A 15,486-nucleotide genomic window follows, 5' to 3' on the forward strand; every position below is an offset into this window, starting at 1 on the left:
CTGTTCACGAGTCCTAGTCCCGTTAAACCATTTTCCGATGCTGTTGACATCACCCTATACTCATCTGCTTTGAAATGCTTGTGATCTTTCCATTACTCTTCACTGATCCTCACTACATCTAGATTGAGACATTGCATTTCCATTTTCAGATTTTCTGGCTTCCCTACTACGTTCAGACCTTTAACATTTAATGCCATGACTCGCAGAACGTTATGCTTTCGTTGGTTATTCAATTTGTCGTAGTCACCTCCCCTTGACAGAACACTTCCGGAGATCCCAATGGGGCTAGTCCTGAATCTTTCGCCAGTGGAGAGATTATCAAGATACTTTTCCACTTACAGGCAACATGTTCTGTGGACATACATTTTTTGTCTTTGAAGTAGTGGTTTCCATTCCCTTCTGGATCCTAACACCATTGATTGTTGCTGATTCTTCCGCTTTTAGGGGCGCTTTCCCACTACCAGGGCAAGACAGAGCCCTGTACCTCTGTCCTTTTGGTAAGTCCATTGACAGGATGGCTTCTTTCGCCAGAAGCCTTCGGACGCCATAGCTCATGTTTTTATCCAAAATTTAAGCGGATGTGTTTCCATCTAGGATGTTTCGATTATTTATCAAAAATGATACCCATTTTTCCTGCATTTTTTGTTATTGTTCTCAGGGTTTGTGGGGGCAGACGTCATACGACATCTAGAGATGGTCGTTGAATACTTCACACAGTTTTTTTTTATTATTACAGAGAGCAGTCAGCGCTCTGATCGAACACGGAGAGCTACCGGGCCGATACCCCTAGACCAAGGGACCATCTTGTCCGTTGCAAAACTGAAATGAAAATTGGGTTCATAAAAATGAAGTGTGATGAGATCAGGCTTTGTGTCTGTAAACGTAAGGTACGGAATGCCACCAAAAAACGCTCAGGAGGTTGGCGAAAATGAACAACAGCAGTATCATGACAGTCTCTTCTTAGTCTGACTAGCAATTATACGAACATTGCATTAGTTATTTCACAACCATTCTAAACTTTTAGTATTTCTTTACTGTTAAATTCTTTATTGCAAGCACCAATGAAAGGTTGGAATTAAATTTACTTAAAAAAAAAAAAAGAACTCCAACGTTTCATTTAGAGATATACGTCCAAACAAACAACGCGCTTCTTTAAAATTCGGTTTTTAATCGTAAGGTGAGTAAATTTTTAATGAGACATTATTTACAAAGTTTTGTATTATTAAATAAAGAAATGATGATTTTGCATTTCTATCTTCAAAGTTTTTGTGCATAAAATATGACGTACACATATTATCAATCGAAGGGCTTCAACCAATCAATGATTCAATAGTTACTTTGTATTCCACGTAATTTCTTACAATTTCGGTCCTTTAGTTAATTTACGAAATAAACGAAAAACTGTATGCTGTGTCAACTATGTGGAGATAATTATTTTATTATGATAATTGTTATTGCTATTATTACCGTAATTATAATTTCGAAGCGCAACAACACAGTTGCGCCAATGGTAATAAATCCCCCGTTAGTGATATTACCATTTCCATGTGGTCGGTTACATATAGCATTCATTTATTTTCCTTTACCGCAAAAACAGCCATCTTCATTCGTGCTGTGAGACAAATTTAAAATGCAGCTGTAGATTTTAAATCACACGCACAACGCATACCAGATACACGCTATGAACTGTGACCGTACAAGTCACGAACTTCAGATATCGCAGGCCGGTGGTGCTACAGACCGTTGCAGAGATAGTTATCAAGGACGACATGCGCTGTGCCCAACTCAGTTTTATTAAAGCTGTGTCCTACTTGCGTAATTACAGCAGTAACTCTTCGAACAATATTCCTGAGTAACTTCGCGTATTAATGTTTGTATTGACTTCTGTCGATTATTAGGTCCCCTCACTCGTTATGCACATTTCCTAAGCTAAACCACTGGAGGATTTCAACCAAACTTGGTACACACATCCCTTGCTGTCAGGCAACAATCACTGTCGATGTAAGAAACACCTACCTGTAATAATCATGCAATCTGACATCATAAACATGAGACGTGTGACAAAACTCAGCATCATGCATGAAGTTTTAACAAATTCATTCTTTAGTACAAAGACACTGCCACAGTCGAGTCAATTTAAGGACATTGCTGACACCTGGCAACGTTTTCGATAACTTTTAAGTTGCGAAACGTAAACGGCTGTAGGTGAAAATAATCTCCGTCCATAGAGTTATGAAGAGGCGTTGGCATTGAGGTGTTTACGAAATCGTTTTATGGACAAACTGTTCGGAATATTACACTACAAAAACAGTACAATGTTTGTTTCTGTTTATAATCGAAAATAGGCAAAATGAATACCCGGACAATGCTAGGTTTTTCTACTAGTGTAATAATAAAACAGGAATCAATGGGTTGTTCAAGGAGATGGTTGGAAAATCAAAGGAAACGTAGAGCATAAGAAGTACGAGCAGCTAAGAGTTAATACTTCCAATTACATTTTATCTTCCTGTCAAACCGAGAAATAACTAAGTTGTTGAACGGATAGTCATTAAGGTGAAGTTGAGATACATATTCATTGTTAATTTACACATCAGTGTTGAAAGTGGAAATCACGAAATTCAGTGGCAAGTGTGCATTCCTAATTGGCTCAGCTGCTAAGTCCCATTTTAGAGATCAGTAGGTTCGTCTCCAGTTAGTTCAAGGATTTTATTTGTGTCTAGTCGCTTTTTTAACTACAAAGGTTTTGTTGTTCTGTAGCCGTATATTCAATTAATAAGGGAACCCTGGAGGGAAGACGATGTTTTTTCACCAGCGGTGTTGAGGAAATTAGAGAATCCGCTTTTTATACTGACTGCTGAACAATACTTCTGCCGTCAAAGCATATTTCAGGTAAGAGGCTGGAATATAAGAGGAAGACAAATTATGGCGCGTAAGGATGCTTGGAGACGGTCGTTTTCCCCTTGCCCTTTTTAGCGATGGAACAGGAAAGGTAATGAGAAGTCTGGCCGCTGAAATACCGTATGTGATACTAAGGCACGTGTAGCGCATTGTGTGGAGGGAACACTCTAACGCCAGTCCGAGATTTGCTATTTTTAACGTTGCCATGCGGATGGTGCTGCGTCGCCATACGTACAGGTCAGTGTTCCGTGTGATGGCTCTCAATGGATGCAAAGCGTTTGTTTTGTGCTCCTCGACTTTTTTTGGATTGTCATTACCGATTTTGTGTGTGTTAGTGGTGCTGTGTAAAGTGTCATATTGTTAAGTGATACAGTGTCTTTCTCAGTTCGCAGTAAAGTGGGTAGGAGCACTACCTTAAAGAGCTAGTCTCGTCAGTTCGTATATACTCGTACGTACGATGCTATTTTCAGGAAGACACGATTAACGGTAGTCTTCTTATATTGTTATCGAAATTCGTCGGAGGAATTGTGGCAGCCCTGTAAATTGGAACAACCTCTGTGAACAAAATAGAGACAAATGTACACGAGGTCTACAGGATTGAACTGCTGCTCGTTTGACTACAGGAGAAACTACAGTCAGCGCTGCTAAAACAACGGAATTGGATAATTTTGAAAAGTATTCTATTTCGCTACATATACGATTTGATGATTATTATGTGTCTAAAGAATATCCCAATGGGAAGAAGTTTTGCTCTGCCACAGCGGGTTAGTGAATTGTTTTTTGGAGGAACAAGCCATTCAGTGGTACTAAAGAAGACAGAGTTTCGCTGGAAGAAGAGTTCTGCTTGCACGGCATTAAGTCGTTGACCGGAAATGCCGTTTCTTGTTGGAAGTGTATAAGTGCAAACCTCACGAAATAGTTTGATTGGACGATGGACGAAACGTAGCTTAATCCTGGTCACTCCAGATCGACTGCATGTATCCAACACTCTTCTCGAGAAACATTGAAAGCTGTATTTGGATAAGGCAGTTGACTCATTCTCTTACTTGCTGGAACAGTAGGATTGTTCCAAATGCTTTCTTGATCCACACATGGTCTAGGGACCACCATCAGGAAATGACGGCAACGGAATTTAAAGAGTGGTTCGTACACTTTTTGCTCCAAATATAGAATAGAACTCGAATATAATATTTGATGATGCACCATATCACTTCATTCAATTATATAAAGCCCCAGCATGAAGCAGCAGTAAGCAATAATACCATTTATGACATTTACAAAATTGTTTTCCACCATAACATTGCCGTTTCAGAGAAACAGAACTTGTGTGGGCTCAGATCAAATCATAAGTTACAGTCAAAAACAAAGATTTTAAATTAGGATGAAGAGATTCTAGTAGATGTGTCGTTGGATAATATTACTCCCACAAAATGAATGAATGTTGTCGCACATCTTAGAAGAGGCGTGACAACGAAAAGCTACACTGGGACGAAAGGTGGAAGCGTTAATAATGTGACTAAGGCCCGACAGCGGCAGGAGCAGTAGCAGTGAAGATATTGATGGTGACAGATGTGGCTAACGGCAACACTCTCTTTGAAGACAGTGCAGTTTACCGTCTTTCATGAAGTGCAGGTAACAGATATATTAAAATAGCTGCTGAAAGACTGAAAACCTTTACTTTATCTGTACATATAATGTTTCGTCCCTCGAGGCTATTACTGATTTATCACTTTTCAGTAGTATGACATTGCAAACACTCTACAGTTTCCAGGTGAGCGACCGACACTACCAAACAACAAACAGCCGCGTAGTAGCAATGGTAACACAGCCGCCGCCCCTCATAGAGGTTTCCTCTGTGGCCCGTTGTTTCAGTGTAGTATTGGTACATGCTGCCGTCCGCCATGCGCCGCATGGTAAATGTAGATGTAATATGATACTTATTTAAGTAAACGACCGGTTTCGGGTTTCACTTCCAAGCTGTATTCAGATCCACTTGAAAATGGCCTGCATGTGAAACTCGAAACCAGTCGTTGCTATGGGTAGGAGAGACTACTAATTTTTCAACTCTGTCGTTGTTTGTTAACGTGAAAATTGCGAAGTTTCACAGTGGTTGGGAATCACAGTAAACTGTAGGTTCGACTATAACTGATTGCCAATGCACGTGTACTAAGATTTTAAAAGTTATAGCATCTGATCATGGTGTAGCTGCTGAACAGAAACTCGAATACAGTACTACTGTTCAACAAACTCCAGCGGAGTTCACTCGTTTCTGTTCAAATAATATTTTTCAACCTTCCCCTAGTTAATTTAACGAAGTACTAAACCAGTCAAGAAGTTACGCTAGTTATCAGGGAGGTATAAGAAGAAATAAAATTTATGTTACACATTACATTTGCTGGTATTAAAGGCAAAGTAAATAAATATAACGTCAGCAATCAGCTCTAGTGCACAAACACATGTTTCTGTTGTTGAATTAATTATGTTATTGTGTCTTGATAACAGTTCAAACAGTAATAATGAGCAAAATACTCCCTTCGACACATCTAGCACAACGGTAAACAAGGACACAGCAGCAAAATGTATGAGAAACCATAAGAAATTTTGTTTCACGTGCCACTATCAACACAAAATGACTGCTACCATCATGTAAGGCAGAAAATCTAAAAAGGATAGTACTTACAGTGCTGAAATTTAGTTGCGTAAAAGGAAAATAAACAAATTGCTTCTTCCGTAAGGCGTTAATTCGGTCCAATATTACTTTCCAGTTGACGGAAAGGAAGAACTGCAGTATCGAAAAAACGGTCACTACGTGAAAAACTTGTGTAGGAGGAAGTAACACATTTTGTGGCTTTTCCTGGAACGTAGATTCTTGGAAATACAGTGGTAAATTTTTATCTGAATCATGTCTTTCGAGTACAGTCTGAAATTATAAATTACAGAAAATTCCTGTGATGCTTCCTACATATACCAGTGACGAGTGGACCAACACCTCTCTCAGTTTTGTGTGTCTTTTTCATTAGCACAACTTGATGACTCTACTACGCTGTCGAACAACACACTGATAAATGTCACAGCAAACAGTCTACTGACTAAGAAATTAGTGCAGTTAGTTATCTATTTCGATATCTCGCATTTTACATAGTCAGTAACGAGCCGATTACGTATAATCGTGGTCAGATGTGTCTAGAAGAAAAGTGACATCGCATAACTACAGCTGCTGAAATATTTATTGATGTGTCAGACTAATGAATATCGGTGAACTGTTATTCAAGCTGCATATTTAGTTCTTACTCAACACTTAGTGTAATTTGGAGATTTGCTTTCTGCAGGCCGGCCGCTGTGGCCGAACGGTTCTAGGCACTTCAGTCTGGAACCGCACGACCGCTACTGTCGCAGGTTCGAGTCCTGACTCGGGCATGTATGTGTGTGATGTCCTTAGGTTAGTTAGGTTTAAGTAGTTCTAAGTTCTAGGGGACTGATGACCTCCGATGTTAAGTCCTATAGTGCTCAGAGCCATTTGAGCCATTTTGCTTTGTGCCAAGCGTTCTGGTTGATTCCCAATTTTTCTTGGGATATAAATGCGAGCATAGTTATAAACAGCTTCAGTTTACTCTGCAAACGCTAACACAGGCTTTATGGGCTCGCATCAATGGCCGCCGACTTTTCAAGCAGTAAATTCCTTAAATAATAGAAGTTCATATTCATGAAATGCTCTAGACTTATTGATATCAGAAGGCCTTCTGATCTGAAGTTAGGCAGCCCTTGGCGCTGGTTTAATTCGCTTTGGAAAAAAAAGAGACTAATATAATGTAAAATTGGGAGAAAAATACACCCCGTGATGACAAACTAAGCTCTGAGATGTCGCAGTCGGACGACAGTGTAATTTAGTACAGTTACACTGCATAGGAGTGTATGTAAATGGTATGATTAGAGCCGAAACATTCAGTGACATGTAGAACAGTCATCATTGGGCATAAATTTTTTCAAGTATAGTGTTGTTGCCAGACCAGCTAGGCTAAATAATAGGTGTCAGCAGTGTCTGACATTGAGTGATTGCTTCTAACTCGTACGAGACGGCGTTATCAGCATCTGACAAAGCTTGAAGAGAGCCTGATTGTGGGTCTCCATTTGCGCCTGCCAGCCGAGAATAATTAATGGACTTACTGCAACGTTTTGTGTCATAGTCGGAGACTAGCAGTAGCTGCACAAGAGAATTAGATTGCCACTAACAGTGCAGCAAAAATGGCTGCCTTTGGAAGGTGCTGTGATCGGGACGCATGAACAGCTGAAAAATGGTATCGCATCGTGTTCAGCTATGAACCGCAGTTCTACACCACCCCGGATGACCACCGCCGGCGAGTGCTAGGAAGAGGTCCTATTCCACGAGCGTGTTAGAGAAGCAAAACGGTGCTATCCTGGCGTCATGGTCTCGAGAGCTATCGGGTACGTCATCAGGTCACGGCTGGTTCTAATTGAGGGAACTGTGACAACACGGACATCCTGCGCCCTCATGTATTACCTCTCAAGTGGTTCTGTCTATCAACAGGACAGCGCTCATCCACACATTGGGCGTGCCTCTGAACTTTATGTGTGGTACCGAGATACTCCCGTGACCAATAGGAAATGTATGGCACCATCTCGGTCTTCAACTCCGGTCCAGTGTCAGTCTCAAGGATAAGAAAGACCAGTCGGGTGAGCGAGCTTCCCTCAGGAGGCCAGAAGGGGTGTGACGTCATACTGCTTAATGGGTTCATGTTATCACCGAACTAATATTACATAACCTTTCAGCCCGTGACATTTCATTTCGTCTCCCTACCCACTTCCTGACTCTAAACCTTTTTGGTCAAGTAATGTACTCAACGAAGATCTTTTGTTTTCAATCTGGTATTTAACTTTCGATATTCTAACTGCTAAGTGAAAAAAATAACTTAACCCTTTTATACTAGAAAGATTATAAAGCTTAAGATACTTAACCTCGTGAGTAGCCGTGGGTTTCTAAGTGAAACCTTTTACTTATCTCCACCACCTATCATCATCCAAATGTGGTGATTCCATAACCTGAAGGAATAAATAGAAATCACACCTATGTTCGCTTCGAATCAGTTTTTTTCTGTAAAGTACACAAACAAAGAAAATGGACTCAAACTTCTTCGAGCATTACTTGCAAGATAGGAACCCCAGGACATTCTATGACAGATCCTACCTAAAACTATAACTCTACCACTCACATACGAGAATGAACTAAGCGGCTTGGTGCAAGTCACCATCTGGTGTCGGTTGTCTTCTGATCTTACATCCAGTCAGTCTTCGTACCTGGAAGCGGTAGTCATCAGTACGCGTTGAATTACAGTAGTATTACCATCTCAAATCATAATCGAAGAACACTCCCTCGGGTTCTCATAATTGAAATAACTGCACAGATATTGCAAGCTGGCTTGACCACAATTGCAATCTGGTCAGATTACTGGACAGATAACAAGTTTAGAAAACAGACGTCTACGGTCTGGTTGATAATCAAATACAACAAATTTCAGTGGGACCCGTTAGATATCATTTTTCTGGCTAGTGCTCCCATATTGTTTACCTTATTACCTGAAGCAGGTCCCTCGCATGGTTTCCTTTCATAATTTGAGCGATTTTGTAATTGGAACAAGTGGTTCACAAACAATATTAAAATAGCATTAGTGCATCTATATATATTAAATTCCTGCTTAAAAGAATCGGTATTGCATAGTGCAATACATTAACCTCAATTTGCCGCAGTCTTATAAGAATCGTTTGGACGACTGTTTCGAAGAAAAATTCTTCTGTGTATTTGAAATAAACGCATTTACTAATCTTCTACGAGAACTGTCTACCATCTCCAATAGTCATATTTTGTTCGATGATTCTACGATTAGCTATATGTAAGTGATCTTGGCGAGTAGTTTTACATGCTTGTCACAATGCTTGTTAATACTCGTACAGTATGTGCCATGTTCCTTCCCTTCAAAGTTATATCAATAATCAATTGCCTGACGGTGGGCCAGCTCTTTCGCTAAACTTAGAATCTAGTAGGCACCAAGACTAAAGGTTTTCGACAGTTTGTGAGACAAAATTTTTGTTTTGAAGTTCGATGACCAAGGTATGCATAAATTTAAAGTGGATTATTTGTACAGGGACATAGGGAATTAAAGGAATTCTGGCTTAGCGAAACATACCGTTTAATGTAGCTGCTCCACTGAATTCCAAGAAACATCGAAATATGCTTTTAAACATGTCTGTCCGCTAACTGCTTAAATTTAATATGGCAATATCGATTTTCTTTAGAAAATGATAAATCAGTTTACAGTTCTGAATCACAGTTTGACGCAAGAAATAATAATTATAGATCTTGCTTCTTCTCGATTATTACTTTGGGAGCAGCTAAACAGATACATGTCTTAAAGAGGTCGTTGAATCGTTTTCTTCGGTTAGATGAAAAGGTAATAGGCACTTTAAGTGATCAGCAGGTTGTATATTGGTATTTAAAGAGGATACTACTGTATTCTACATTCGCAGTAGTCATACAAGCGCATCACTGAATTTCTGGTGAGAGTTATTGTCTACTCTCATGTCTGTGCTGTCATATGTGTATGTGGGTGGGGGGAGGGAGACAATAATGTTTATTGTTTGTTGTTGTGCGTCATTTTATACGCACACGTCTAATCGCGTATGTTGTTTACCAGAGGTTAGATAGTTATATTGCCGAACCAAGACTACCATTAACGTTAATCAGGGCTTTATTACATCGGACTGCTTGGATTCATTTTTAGAGTACCACGTATGTGGTACTCATCATATTAAGCTTTAGTTGAGCCAGGAAATACCTAAGAAAACCTGTAATCTACAACCACTATATGAATTTAAACTTACGGCACTGGACTACTGTTCCGAACAGATGATAGTTCCTCTCACCCAATATTTTCAGAGGTACGTATCACTGAGGTCCGCGAAAGCCCCATATTACACTTAACATCCTTATTTAATTGTCGCATCACTTCAAGACGTTTAAGTGCGTAGTTAGGTGAAAAACTTGTACTTAGATGAGTTTTGTGTATTGTCTTTTCTCAATTTTTCTTTTATACTTAGAATAGCATTTTTGTAGAAAATCATTAGCACTATGTTATTTTAGTTGTCTCTGTAAAAACAATAATTCTTCTGCCCTATCACACGCTAGTGAGTTTCATTTAAAGTTCATTAGAGCGTTGTCGCTTACAACACCGACAGCATGATATTTCGTCACCTTTATTCTCTGTCCTCGAGCTCCATTTGTTCTACGGAACTATCCCTTCCTAAAGTTATTGAAGAAATATAAAACAAACTGCAACACCATAAACCTTTTCCCCCGTTCTGCTATAACATTTTAATATTTAATGTTTTTAATCATCTGAAAGTTGGAAATTAAAAATTGCCTCCACTGCTGGGGATATTGAATGACTGAAAGAGTCCACTATAAATTCATTACTTAAAATTGATAAAGCTAAGTACATTGTTTCCTTTTGAAATGTAGGAAAAATATACTTACGCAAAGCCTTATACCTATTTCCAAAAAAAGAATTTAAATGCCCGAACGCATAGTTGTAGCTTTTACAAAAATAATAAAAAAAACATTTTGGCATAAACTATTTTACTGTTTCCCGGTATGTTCGCCTGTAAAATTTGAACACTTATACATGATTCGAATCATTTTTGGCAATATTTTCTTTCCGCTCTGATACTGGTACCTCAACATTGTTTTCTAATGACTAAAAAGTATATTGAGACTGCAAAAATCAGTTTCCAAGGAATGTTGGTTATACATAAAGCAATAAACAGAAGTCATTCGGTGATAATGTAGATCAGTGGATTTTCTCAATATCTTTTGTAAAGGATGGTCAGATACAGGGTGAAAAGCTTGTAAGTGTACTGCATTGGAGATTGTGTTGTGAAATAATAGTTAACAAAAAACTTTTGCATTGCGCGATTTACGAGATATTAACACTGAAGGAAGTCTGTCAGGTCACTGCGCGCTCGGATTCAAGCCGCCCGCTAGACACAGTGTCGCCAAACGCGTTCTTCGTTTAGTTTCCTAAAACCAAACAAGAGAGTGATACAAAACTTGGATCTGTGTTAGGTAGTATAGATCGAAGGCGAGCTAAAGACTGAGCAGTCTTGTAAGCTGTCTTCTATGCTACTAAAACAACTGAAACTAATTGTATTTGGCGGGCCGCTTGAATTTGCGCGAGCAAAGGCCCAATTGGCTAAATTCAATGATAATTAACTCTGAAACGCTGCAACGTATCGAATTTTCTTCTTAACAATTATTTCTCAGGCTATTTCTGACCATACTGTTTCTTGTTAACGGATATGTGTTGGCTACACCGTAAACCGTAATAGATAGTCGCCGAATTAGTTTTTTAACTTTCGATTTTTTTTATGAACGACATGATTAGTTTTATCTCGAAGAAAGACCTGAATCCAGTCGAAAACGTGGTACGGTACCCTATAACACTTTCCTCCGCTGCTCTTATACCATAACCTTAAAGTTGGAGGCGGTTCGTATAATGAAATTATCTTTTATTCAAGCAATTATGGTACAAAGCAACAGAGCAGTGTTACCCTCTGAGAGAAATTTTGTTATGTTGACCGAGTTGTACCTAACAGAGGTAGCCTATCGGAAGTGAATGTCAAAATTACGTAAATATTTAAACAGTAACAAACAATATTTTTACCTATCCACACTGTTCCAAGGATAAAGAAAACGGTCACCATCGTAATTAGGCATAAGAATGAGTAACATTCTTGTTCAAGAAAATAGATGTAGCTAACTTTAATGGACGGACACAGCCTATACTTTATCATCTGAGAGTGCAATAGACTCTGACAGTGGCTTATGTTGACATTAAAGAAATTGCTAACAGTTATAGGAGAACAAGGCTATTTGCATTAGGACAACAGAAAATGACATACACTTTTGCTTTCAAAGCTTGGTCAAACTGAGTGGTTTCAATAATATTAGTATTACAGTGCACTTTAGAATCATAAATTGGACATACGTTCAATATTACATTTTCAAACATATTCCTATTTGGCATGAAATATGGATATGGTTCACAGTAAAATTAATTATTAAGCATAGATTAAGTCCCTCACTACTAAACACCTTTCTGCTTAGAATGAAAATTAAATGGAATTCCCTAATAGGTTACTTCTCACTGTCTTCTGAATAAAGAAATTATTGTTTTCGTAGATAGTGGTCTTTCTATTAATCGTTATCTAGCATGAGCACAATAGACGAACTGTTGATCCTGGTACACCATTAATATGCACTTTTAATACACAAGAGGAAAGGAATATTGTACAAAATTTGACTTGAATAGCATGAGTAATTGAAACTTTCTGTAATTAAGTAACTTTGTGCCTTTGAACTACTGGGGTGGGGGGCTTCATCTTGACCACTATAGCAGAGAAAACTAAACACATCTTCATTACATCAGTGAAACACTTAACAAGCATGAACATATAACTCTCAACAGTTGGAATTCTATACTTTTATTGCAGTGAAACACCAAACTGAGATATTTGTTAGAGCCTTTCAACAACCATTATTAATCTTAGCGCACTCAATTAGCATATAAATTTTAATATGATTTCAATAAAGGATTCTCGGTAATCATAGTTCAAACGGAGAGGAACCTGATAGGTGTTGTGATAAGGAAAAAATGAAGGTAGGTACATAAATTCAGTTATAAATTACCTGGTATTGTAGCACATTTATACATCCAATGAGCTGATCCTTCACTGTACATTACTATCGTTTTTCTGTTCTATTACAGTGATTGTGCAATTTGGTTGCGTGTGCATGTTCGTAGGTGTATTTTCAGGTAGAATTGCTGGAATCTGTCATTCGTTGGTGGAGATGATAGATACCAATTTCGGAATAATTCCAGCTCTTTATCCATCCATTTGAGGCATTGGAAAGCGTCAGGAAAAGCCTCTATCGGAACCAGCACAATACACACCTTTTACATGAGCAGTTGATAGTTAGGTAGCTCATCCTCGACTGACTCTTTGTTCCACCTTTTCTACCTAGGCCAACCACAATTTGCGCGCGGTAAACACTTCCGTTCCCAAGGGGAACGACAACACCTTTTATATAGAAAATAATTGAGAACCCTAAGTGAAGGTCAGCAGTTTACATAAAAGAAACCAAAGATTTTAAATAAAACCGAACATTTGCATATATTGGTAGTTCTACACAAAACTATTTAAATAAAATTATTTAATTTTAAAAATAAACGAAGAGATTGTATGACAAAGACAAAACATATAACTTGCGCGTCTCTCCAGCTACTGCCGGGTCTCGGTTCTGACGAGTCCTCTCCATTTGGCTCGGTCCTCCCACCACTTTTCTTCCTCCACTTGCTGCCAGGTCACACCATTCATTTCTACAGATACTTTCACTCCCATTTTCCACCGTGTTCTTGGGCGCCTTCTAGGTCTTTTCCCATCCATGTTTAGTTCTTCCACATTTTTGGGGAGTCTCTGCCCATGCATCCTCTTAATATGCCCATACCATCTTAATCTCTTTCTTTTAATTTCTTCTCTCATACTTTCTTGTTTCAGGTCCTTTCTAATCTCTACATTCCTTACTCTGTCCATTCCTGTTTTTCCCTTAACTGCTCTGAGAAATTTCATTTCGCCTGCTTGCAGTCTGCTCCAGTCCCTTTCTGTCATTGTACATGTTTCTCCACCATAGGTTACAATAGGGATGCAATAATTCTTATACATAAGGAGTTTTGCTCTTTCTGAAACTTCATTATTCCAAATCAGGTTTTTTATTGTTTGGTAGAAATTGCCTCCCTTCTGTAACCTCTTATAAATATCGTTAGTTATTCTTCCATCCCTAGATATTTCAGTCCCTAAATAAGTGAAACTTTCTACCACTTTAAGGGGTTCTCCATTCAAGGTAATATTTCCGATGATCCCTTTCTCTCTTCCAAATACCATTACTTCACTCTTATCTTTATTTATTTTTAATCCATATCTTTCCATTATTTCCTTCGACGCATCAAGATGTAACTGTACATCTACCTCTTTATCACCACATATTACCATATCATCAGCAAAAATCATCTTTTTGTCTTTTTCTTTTACTATATCTTTAACTGCCCTATTCATTCCCTCCATCACAACATTAAAAAGTGCCAGAGATAGAATATTTCCTTGCTTAAGTCCTTGTCTTATTTCGAAGTATTCAGAGTTCCCCAATGGTGTTCTAATTGTCCTCTGTACATTGTCTTTATAACATTAATGTATCGATCTTCTATATCCATCTACTTCATTTATTCCCAGAGTCTTTCCCTATCAAGTGAGTCATATGCCTTTTCTACACTCCTGGAAATGGAAGAAAGAACACATTGACACCAGTGTGTCAGACCCACCATACTTGCTCCGGACACTGCGAGAGGGCTGTACAAGCAATGATCACACGCGCGGAACAGCGGACACACCAGGAACCGCGGTGTTGGCCGTCGAATGGCGCTAGCTGCGCAGCATTTGTGCACCGCCGCAGTCAGTGTCAGCCAGTTTGGAGCGAGGGCGTATAGTGGGAATGCGGGAGGCCGGGTGAATGTACCGCCGAATTGCTCAACACGTGGGGCGTGAGGTCTCCACAGTACATCGATGTTGTCGCCAGTGGTCGGCGGAAGGTGCACGTGCCCGTCGACCTGGGACCGGACCGCAGCGACGCACGGATGCACACCAAGACCGTAGGATCCTACGCAGTGCCGTAGGGGACGGCACCGCCACTTCCCAGCAAATTAGGGACACTGTTGCTCCTGGGGTATCGGCAAGGACCATTCGCAACCGTCTCCATGAAGCTGGGCTACGGTCAAGCACACCGTTAGGCCGTCTTCCGCTCACGCCCCAACATCGTGCAGCCCGCCTCCAGTGGTGTCGCGACAGGCGTGAATGGAGGGACGAATGGAGACGTGTCGTCTTCAGCGATGAGAGTCGCTTCTGCCTTGGTGCCAATGATGGTCGTATGCGTGTTTGGCGCCGTGCAGGTGAGCGCCACAATCAGGACTGCATACGACCGAGGCACACAGGGCCAACACCCGGCATCATGGTGTGGGGAGCAATCTCCTACACTGGCCGTACACCTCTGGTGATCGTCGAGGGGACACTGAATAGTGCACGGTACATCCAAACCGTCATCGAAACCATCGTTCCACCATTCCTAGACCGACAAGGGAACTTGCTGTTCCAACAGGACAGTGCACGTCCGCATGTATCCCGTGCCACCCAACGTGCTCTAGAAGGTGTAAGTCAACTACCCTGGCCAGCAAGATCTCCGTATCTGTCCCCCATGGAGCATGTTTGAGACTGGATGAAGCGTCGTCTCACGCGGTCTGCACGTCCAGCATGAACGCTGGTCCAACTGAGGCGCCAGGTGGAAATGGCATAGCAAGCCGTTCCACAGGACTACATCCAGCATCTCTACGATCGTCTCCAAGGGAGAATAGCAGCCTGCGTTGTTGCGAAAGGTGGATATACACTGTACTAGTGCCGACATTGTGCATGCTC

The 15,486-nt window shown here is 40.0% G+C and overlaps 1 protein-coding gene across 1 annotated transcript in view; it reads left to right on the forward strand.

Annotated features, from left to right (window-relative positions):
• LOC126309833 (discoidin domain-containing receptor tyrosine kinase B-like) overlaps nt 1–15,486 on the forward strand; it is a 271,956-nt gene that overhangs the window by 129,842 nt on the left and 126,628 nt on the right. The gene's annotated exons all lie outside the window — the stretch shown is intronic.

The sequence above is a fragment of the Schistocerca gregaria genome, chromosome 1, assembly GCF_023897955.1.
Source record: "Schistocerca gregaria isolate iqSchGreg1 chromosome 1, iqSchGreg1.2, whole genome shotgun sequence".
NCBI lineage: Eukaryota > Metazoa > Arthropoda > Insecta > Orthoptera > Acrididae > Schistocerca > Schistocerca gregaria.